Genomic DNA, 10248 nt, shown 5'->3' with positions numbered 1-10248 from the left:
TTACAGACCGCCGTCATATAGCTGGAATATTGCTGAGTGCGGCGTTAAACAACAAACCAAACCAAACTTAAACTTAAAACGCTTACCTTTTCGCTAACGTCTGGTATCACCACTTTTTGAAATTATAAACAAACGCTTATAACATATTGGGAATCGTACACTGCACTCTGCATTTAGGAGAGATTTCTTATGATTTTGGAAATGGTTTTGTCGCTATTATTAATGACACATACGGTACTACAGGTTTAATAAGGGTGAGTGAGTGAGTGAGGTTTTACGCCGCTTTTAGCAATATTCCAGCAATATCACGGCGGGGGACACCAGAAATGGGCTTCACACGTTGTACCCATGTGACGAGCTAACGCTTTAACCACTAGGCTACCCGACCGCCCCAGATTTGAAAAGGGAAAGCAGTAGAGAGATGTTAAAGGGGCGTTATCCTCGGACCAATTAGTATTTCCATCAAGTATGAATCACGATTGGCCCAGCAGAGTTGTTTCCCATGGGGACGCTAGAAATATATGATTCCTAGGTTCGAATCACGGTTTGGGTTTGCTCAGATTGTGTTTCTAGGTTTGTGAGAACTTTACCCATGCTCGTTGGTAAACGTCTAAACCTGCATGAATTGGGGCTTTCCTCCCACCCATACTTAGGTGACCCACCGTGATTATACTGAAATTTTGGACGAAACCGCATTATCATTGGTTCGAGTGTCGAAGAGAGCTAACTCTAAATATATTTTGAAACTATGCTGTTTAGTTACGTATCCGAGAAAAACATGGCTATGGGAAAGCGAAACCTGTTCTTTTCGTCACTCGGTTCATAATTACTACACAGGTATTCTATTAAGTGAAACACGTCAATCAATACAAACAACATTAGTTTGCTTTACGATTGTTAGAGATGTTTGTCAACACTACTGAATTGTTGACCACTTACTAGCTGGGTCGAAGATATGGGCCCACATTTCATATGAAGTACTTCCTTACAAATCTCATTAAAACCAGACTGAGGACATCTCATTACGGGTCACGTCAGATCGACCTTATGCGAACTTTGACCGGCCTATGGAATGACTGACAATAATTCGACAATAGCCAATCAGAGGGCAGCTTTCTCTTGTGCTTTATTTACGCTTCTAGTTTCAAACTGGCGACTACGCGACGAAGCATATTTTGACAAATTCTCGATTTAAAATTTTAAAACCGAAAAAAGACTATTGTGGAATGGCTGATTATCTAATTGACTGTAGATATATATATATATATATAAAGCAGTACGACAATTGATATCACCAAGTAAACAATGCCAAGTTCATTCATGTAGCTTGAGTAGTTTCTGAGAATACTGTGCACACAGCAGAATAACACGGGTCAAGGGACGTAACTGTGTAAAACAAATATTTCAGAACTCAAGCTGCTTTCCGACACATACCCATTCTGTGCGGGTCTGCTGTCGGCCTGATGCGCCCAGTCGGCTTCAAAACGGCGAGTCGACGGATTTCGGTCGATATTATTTTATAGGAATAAGGAATTTGGAGATATGTATTGGAATCGATAGAATTGTCACCCGACACAAGGTATGAAGATATGAAGTTTTTATGCCTGATTTGCGATGTGACTTTAGAAACAGCGACGCAAGGCGAGCGGTGATGCAGGGAGTGTCTGGCCTTGTGTAAATATATCATAGGACAGTGAATGTCTGACACTCATCATATTAATTGATCTAAAAATATATAGACAACGACACAAGGGCCTGTGGGTTTGGCTCGATGATCTCGATGACTGTATCGTCGTACCCCGTCGTTGGGTGACGTTTCTCATGATATCAAACACTGCTTGTTTTAGGACTCAATTATGTACATGCCGACGTGATACAGGATGAATAATAGTAACTGGGGCATCACATGAAAATAACTGAAGCGCAGTTAAAATCACGAATGTTACATTGGATATTGTTCTTTATGGTCCCAAATGACAGTAGTGAATGAGTATGGTTTTACGCCGCTTTTAGTTATTATTTTTTTATTTTGTTGAACGCCACACTCAGCAATATTCCAGCTATATGATGGCAGACTGTAAATAATACAGTCTGTACCAGACAATCCAGTGATTGACATCATGAACATCGATCCACGCAATTGGGATCGATGACAGGCATCAACCAAGTCAGCGAGCCTGACCACCCGATCCCGTTAGTCGCCTTTTACGACAAGCATGGTCGCCTTTGACGGTAAGCATGGGTTGCTGAAGACCTATTCTACCTTGTCTACATGTATCATGACACATGATTCAACTCATTTTAACTTAATTCAACTAATTTGTGGCGTTATTAAAATGTATCGCCCATGGGCAGGCCCATCAGGTATGTCAGTCCTACATTTTAAATACATTGTACATTAATATACGTAATCATAACTTTTTGACCTGTCAAATCAGTCTAATGAAGACCACACACTGAATAATTAAAATTAATTGTTTGTTAAAAGAAACAAAATTTCATTGCATATGTATCTTGAAATTAATGAGTTCTGGTAACACTCAGAAAATAATCCTGAAGATATTGTTGTATAAATGGTAATAAAATATTTAAGTCAATTTACATGAAGATAAGAAAAAAAGGATGGAATTAAGCTGTGGTGAAATGAATTACGCCGGTTTTCATTTGACAGGAAGGTTGTTTCGACTTGCTTGTGGGTCAAGGTCGCTGCTAATGTAAACAGTACAGCGTAGTTTGCGGACCATGGCCCAGTTACCACTATTCTTTGAACATTGATTGCCGCGAATTTATTAATATCGATAAAACAATATACGTAAATGTATCTTTATTGTAAAAGGAGGAATCTACTGTACGTCTTACCGGAGAGAGCTGTACACTGATGGCATGGTATCCCTTGCGGCATATGTAGGCCGCTTCGTTGTTTGGTGATGGTTGTTTTATGACAATAAGTGTTCCGTCACGGCACTGAGAACTTTTGGAAAATGACCAATTCTATAGAAAGCTTGCTGTACCTTGGTTTGCTGATCGTGACTCCAAGGTTGTTGGTTGGCTTGTTGTTTAACGCCGCACTCAGAAATATTCCAGCTATATGACGGCGGTCTGTAAAATAATCGAGTCTGGACCAGACAATCCAGTGATTGATATCATGAGCATCGATCCACGCAATTGGGATCGATGGTATGCATCAAACCAAGTCAGCGAGCCTGACCACCCGATCCCTTTAGTCGCCTTTTTACGACAAGCATAGTCACCCTTTACGGCAAGCATGGGTTGCTAAAGACCTATTCTACCCCGGTATCTTCACAGGTCAACTGACGGGATCAGTCAAGGATAATAATACACTTGATAAACCAGGGTATGGGAAGTATGTTACAAAGCGGGTTCCAATTCTAGAATTCCTGATTACTTTTTTATAGGTTCGTCGACTCGTTGGATTCACCGAAATGAAAAATTTCTGAGACCAACATCACTAAAAAATATTCTCTTACCAAGTTGACATATCGTGAAATAGCTGTAATTTCATCTAAAGAACAACCAAAGCCACGCTCACCCTTGATTGAGCTTGAATACTGCTAATAGCACAATGCTACATTCACTCAGAATCTGTTTGTTTATATGTAAATTCAAGTCTATGGGGAAATGATGCACCAGTAGGCTGGGGTGAAACAAGACATCAACTATAAGGATCTTCCCACAGGTAATCAGAATTAGCCATCCAATAAGCTGGAACAATACCAGATTATGATATATGCATGACAAAGATATCACCTTGCTGCGACGAGAATGACATATTTTGTGGCAGTACGTCTCAGAATGTAGATATGGTTAGCCAAGTGTAACTCCATGCGCTAACGACCGCCAGTGCCCTGACGGCTACCAGATTATGCTTTTTCGCAGGGTAATAATTAGCTGTGCGGAAGTTGGTTTGTCGTTTTAGGCCGCATTCAGCAATTTTCCAGCTATATGATGGCGGTCTGTAAATAATCGAGTCTGGACCAGACACTTCAGTGATGGATATCTAGGAAATTGGGATCGATGACATGCATCAACCAAGTCAGCGACCCTGACCACCCGATCCCGGTAGTCGCTTTTTACAGCAAGCACGGGTTGCTGAAGACCTATTCTACCCCGGATCTTCACGGGTCAGCTGTGCGAAGGTGTCGGGTCGGATTACTTGTTTAATAGATTGTTGATTTGCCTCGAATTATCGTTCAATATCGTTTAAAATATTAATACTTAAATTAATACTAATGATGAATACAAAATTCTTTGGAATGGGCTCGTAAACAGCCTCAGACTTAGCTAAGCCATCAAACCTCATCCTGTTCGTTTTGATAAATCCTATGAAATCACTTTTATGATTGAATTTTCTGTACCTTTTGACATACTTGTGATTGACAAATATCGCTTTCGAAATGTCACGCTTGCATCCCAAGTACCAAGTTGTCCGACATTCCATTGTTCTTGGTACCTTAGGTTTGGTATCTCCCAATCTGTTGACTGACGTTGGGAGAGTACCCGGGTTTGCTGCCAGGAATACAGCCCTTCTCACATTCTGAGTAATACAAAAGTCTGCAGCGTTGGGGAGTCTTCACATTCTCCGAAACGTTCTGACTGGCTTCGACTCGGCAGCGCTTCCTTGGAGAAGTCCAATTCGCTGCGTGCTGATGATGAGCCTAACCAGCCTGACTGTGCCAGGATCACCCAAACCCTATTTACTACATTTTATTTATTATAATCTGCATATAATAGTAATAAAAGGTTATCATTGTGTCATGTGTATATGTCCCATTCAAAATAATAACAGTTATAAGTGTACAATACACCTGACCATATTTGGCCTAAATAACACGTTTTGTCTCTCTTTTTAACCTTAGCCTCATTTCATTTGGCTGACAAAAGCATGGGTTGCTATTCTTTTATGTGCAATTGTATCCTATAATATGAAGGAATAAAATTTAAAAAATTAAATCAATACCCTGTCCAAGAATTCCACTTGGTCCTCCCACTACAAACAATAAACTCAAAATGTAAAACCATTCCTAGATTGTAGAACATTTATGTAAACAAATAAGCAAGACTTATTACAAGATCGGATGATACTGATGACACCGTGATAATTATTATGAGTTGTAGAAGCATCTTTCCGAAAACCATCTTTTGTCCGTATATTAGACAAGATATTCCGTTAAAGGGGAATATGTATTTTTTTGTGACAAAACACATTATCATAGTATACCTCAATGTCAGAATAATGAAATCTGATTGGTCCATGTGATCTTAATAAAATACTGTGTATTCCGTCTTGAGGGGGATAAAAATGGTTGGGATAAATGCTATTTTCATAAGCCTATGAATGAAACCAGAAAAGCTTATTTCTGGCTTTCTTTCTTTTCTTTGTTGTTTAACGCCGCACTCAGCAATATTCCAGCTATATGACGGCAGTCTGTAAATAATCGAGTCTGGACCAGAAAATCAAGTGATTAATATAATAAGCATCGATCCGCGCTATTGGGATCGACGACATGCATCAACCAAGTCAGCGACCCTGACCACCCGATCCCGTTAGTCGCCTTTTTACGACAAGCATAGTCGCCTTTAACAGCAAGCATGGGTTGCTGAAGACCTATTCTACCCCGGATCTTCACAGGTCCCTGATAATATATATTGAGATAAACACCCTGCACCTATTTGCTGCCATAACCTTTTAGAAAAGACACGTTTCTAAACAAAACAGTCCAATGAGATTACAATGAGCGAGAGAAACTTGTCCTGAATTAGTGATAATAAATAGCCAGAATCATAATAGCCAGAAGATAAAATACACTTGATAATCGAAGATGCGATTGTAACAAAATGATATTTTAACTCGCAATCGATCTATTGCCATTTGGACGGTTGATAATTGTAACGCATAATCATATGATGCATTGATGTCATGACGCTAAATTGTGAAATTAAAACACTGATTATTCTTTCTTTGTGGGAGATTTTATTAGCTCGTGGCGGTGCTTTACAGATAGTCTCAATAACGTACAATTATTTATACGTTTTCAAAGACCACTCACATCTATAGATCAAGTTGGTGTTAAGAAATGTCTATCTAACACAAAGTGCACATCAATATATATCACCAATGGCATCAATATATACTGAACAACAAAAGTTCCTGTGACATTGAATAAGATTTAATGCAAAGTTGTGTTTTTCACCAAATCCGAAACAATTTCGGTTTGCAACAGATAAAAGACTCCTGTTAGTGTTCAAATTGTTCAGAAAATGCAAGATTTCATTAAAAAAACATGAACTTGCCAAAATGTCAATTTACAAATCAACAGCGTCTGTATCCACCTCTGGTTGCCATGCAATCAATACATTTTCGTCTCATGGAATGGACCAGGCGTCGCACAAAGTCCTGTGGGATATTTGTGCAAATCTGCTGGAGCATGTTTCGAAGTTCCTGGAGTGTCTGTGGAACACGTGGTTGACGTCGAAAGCGCCGATCCATCTTATCCCGCATGTGCTCGATTGGTGAGAGATCATGGGAGCGAGCCGGTCAGGGGATGACATTCACGTTGTTTTGTTAAAGAGAATACTGAACAAGTCGAGCAATACGTGGCCAGGCGTTGTCATGTTGAAAGGTAATGCCTGGGCCAGGACAACGCAAAGACGGTAGAACAACAGGGGCGATGATCTCGTCGCGGTAGCGCTGTCCATTGAGATTTCCCTCAACCACTATCAAACGGGGTCCTCTGTCTTGCTGTAATCCCACCCTATACCATAACGCTGCCGCCCCCGTACCGATCTTCCATGACACAATTATTGACGTAACGTTTACCTCGACGTCGGTACACTCGAATCCGCCCATCGCTGTGGCTGAGGTGAAAGCGAGACTCGTCAGTGAATAGAAATTGTCCCCACTGCATGCCCGGCCAGCGTAGACGCTGTCTGCACCACTGTAGACGTGCTTGACGGTGGTTTCCTGTCAAAATGGGACGTCTGGCGGGTCTTCTGGCGACAATCCCTGCACATCTGAGGCGACGACGTGCGGTTTGTGAAGATATTCGTCGAAGGCCAGGGATGCTTCTTGCACTCACTGTTGCTGGCTGGAATCGATTTCGTAGGTGTGTTGTTCGAATCCAGTTGTCTTGTCGATTATTGGTTACGCGTGGCCTGCCACTCCGAGGATGGTCTCTGGCTGCATTTGTCTGTTGGCAACGTTGCCATAAACACCAAATGGTGTTTCTGTGGGCGTTAAATTGTCTTGCAATATCACGTTGACTCGATCCTGCTTCAAGCATACCAATGGCTCGCAGATGCTCATTGTCGGACAGGTGTGGCATTTCACAATGTTATATAATTGCGTAATTTTGTTGTTTTTCTGAGTGGTTGTTGTCAGCACGATGCTAAACAATGCATATGGAATCCCGTTAACGCACACGTTTTCATACCCATTCTTGGGTAGTGCAATGCATGGGGCTTGCATAAAAGTCAACCTTTGCATGGAATGCATGCTTTTCTGTAGCAGTTGCGTGTTTGTGACTTGATTCCATACATGTACTACAATATTGAAAACATAACTTTACTTGTTTGAAAAATGCACTAAAATATTGTTGTCAAAGGGACTTTTGTTGTTGAATATATAACAAGATGGTTATAAAATATAATAAATTGTAGTTAAGCGATACCAAAGAACGAATATGAGCCTCATATCGGTCATGAGTTGTTCAAATATATTGCATATATTCTCAACATTAAACAAAGAATATCAGACTGCACACTGGATGAACATGGTGCATTGCAACGGCACGTGATACCAAAAGACAGGACAATAAACAGTTGTGAATGATGTTTTATGGTAGCTATGTGGAGGACATTTCCAAATTTGACGCATCAGTGACAAAAATTATTTCCGATGAAATTCCCTATTTGACTTGTACCATTTGTCCCCGTGTATTTTTTAAGGTGAACAACTGACTTGCCTTTGCATGTGTTTGTGACGGGTGCCGCTAGTGGGGCAGGATATGCTCACCTTGTCGCGAACACCTGGTATCATTACTATTTGATAGTGAGTCATAAACACATGCTCATGATGTAGTTGGAATCGTACAATCAACTCTGCTTTATGCAGAGATTTCAATTAGATATGGAGAGGATTTTGTAGTTTTATTGTCAAGCTGAATTAATAGATGTTTATTCAAAAGTGCAAGCAGTATACTGAATGTGAGTGAATACAGAAGCAGCGTCGCTTTAAAAATGTGAAAACAATATCACGGTGGTCGACCCAATCTGTGGCTTTCACAAATTCTGTCATCCATTTGGTGTGGTTAAGTGTGGGGTTTGGAATGTTTTTTTGTTTTACGCCGCACTCAGCAATATTCCAGCTATATGATGGCGGTCTGTAAATAATCTGGACCAGACAATCCAGTGATTGATATCATGAGCATCGATCCACGCAATTTGGATCGATGACATGCATCAACCATGTCAGCGAGCCTGACCACCCGATCCCGTCGCCTTTAACGACAAGCATAGTCGCCTTTTACGACAAGCATGGGTTGCTGTAGTCCTATACTACCCCGGATCTTCACGGGTCGGGTGGGGTTTGGTACCCAGATGATTAGCGAAACGAACACACTGGGATGTCTCACCGCATGTATGGTGGCAATGTACAGTAGCCTGGTCCACAGCTACATTCTGTTGATCGAGACGGGTGGCCAGAGACAGATTGCTTTATCTTGTGTAACGCCGCACATGACAGTAGTGAGTGATTATGGTACACCGCTTTTAGTTTTTTGGTTTGTTTGTTGTTCAACGCCGCACTCAGTAATATTCCAGCTATATGACGGCGGTCTGTCAAATAACTGAGTCTGGACCAGACCATCCAGTGATTGACATCATAAGCATCGATCTACGCAATTGGGACCTATGACATGCATCAACCAAGTCATCGAGCCTGACCATCCGACCCCGTTAGGCCAGCGACAGTGACTTGGTTTATAGTGTGACATGGAACTACATTTTACTGGTAAGAAGTAACCAGCATAGCATTGCATTTGGCGACATCCCGACAAATTCAATGTAACCTAGATATACGACGGCAGTTTGTGTTAACATCGCTTTGAACAGTATTTTCGTTAGTACTAAATCATATATTTATAATAGAGTAAACTATACGTTTGTTTGTTTGTTTTCTTGTTTAACGCCGTACTAAGGGACCATTATGTAATATACGGCTGGTTGGTTTGTTGTTTAACGCCCCACTCAGCAATATTCCAGCTATATGACGGCGGTCTGTAGAGGATCGTGTCTGGACGAGACAATCCAGTGATTGATACCATGAGCATCGACCCAGGCACTTGGGATCGATGATATGCATTAACCAAGTCAGCGAGCCTGACCACCCGATCCCGTCAGTTTCCTTTAACGGCAAGCATGGGTTGTTGAAGACTATTCTACCCCGGATCTTCACGGATCCATATTAGAGATATATTAACAAGGATGCTTCATTAGAGCATGTTTCATGAATTATTATTTGTTTAACGCCGCAGCAATATTCCAGGTATATGAAGGCGGTCTGTAAATAATGGACCAGAAAATCCAGGGATTGACATCATGAGCATGGATCCACTGAATTGGGATCGATGACATGCATCAACCAAGTCAGCGAGCCTGACCACCCGATCCCGTTAGTCGGTTTTTACGGCAAGAATATTCGCCTCTCACGGCAAGCATGTGTTGCTGAAGACCTATTCTACCCCGGATCTTTACGTGTCTTCGGGGGAAGCCCATGTTCGATATTCTCTTGCGAGAATTTAACCCCGTCCGTCCGCTTCTCAATGGAGACGAATTTTCTGAACAATTACTTAAGTTAGAGAAATAAAATTTCAGACAATGATGTTACAGGTCACGATCTCAAAGGAGTTGGAGTCTTAATTTCATGTTGTATTTTGCCCTTTTATATTGGTGCTCCTTGACATAGAGACACGTTTTCTCTGAAACTACTGAAGTTTCATGAATAAACCTTTGCAAGCGTATCCAAAAGATACTTATCAAGACTGAGCTCAAAATCTGGTGCCATAAATTATTTATTCTACAGAACGGGTTGTTTGTGTACTTGTGAAGGAGTAATATTTTTAAGCACTTTAACTACCCTCGCGTAACCTTGATTCGTGAATATAAGAAAGAAACGCTACCCAAATTCGTGGTTTAAATGTCCGATTTTGTTTTGTATACTCACTGATCATT

This window comes from Haliotis cracherodii, unplaced genomic scaffold, assembly GCF_022045235.1.
Source record: "Haliotis cracherodii isolate W230 unplaced genomic scaffold, xgHalCrac1.p SCAF_15, whole genome shotgun sequence".
Classification (NCBI taxonomy): Eukaryota; Metazoa; Mollusca; class Gastropoda; order Lepetellida; family Haliotidae; genus Haliotis; species Haliotis cracherodii.
Note: the sequence above shows the minus strand (reverse complement) of the source record.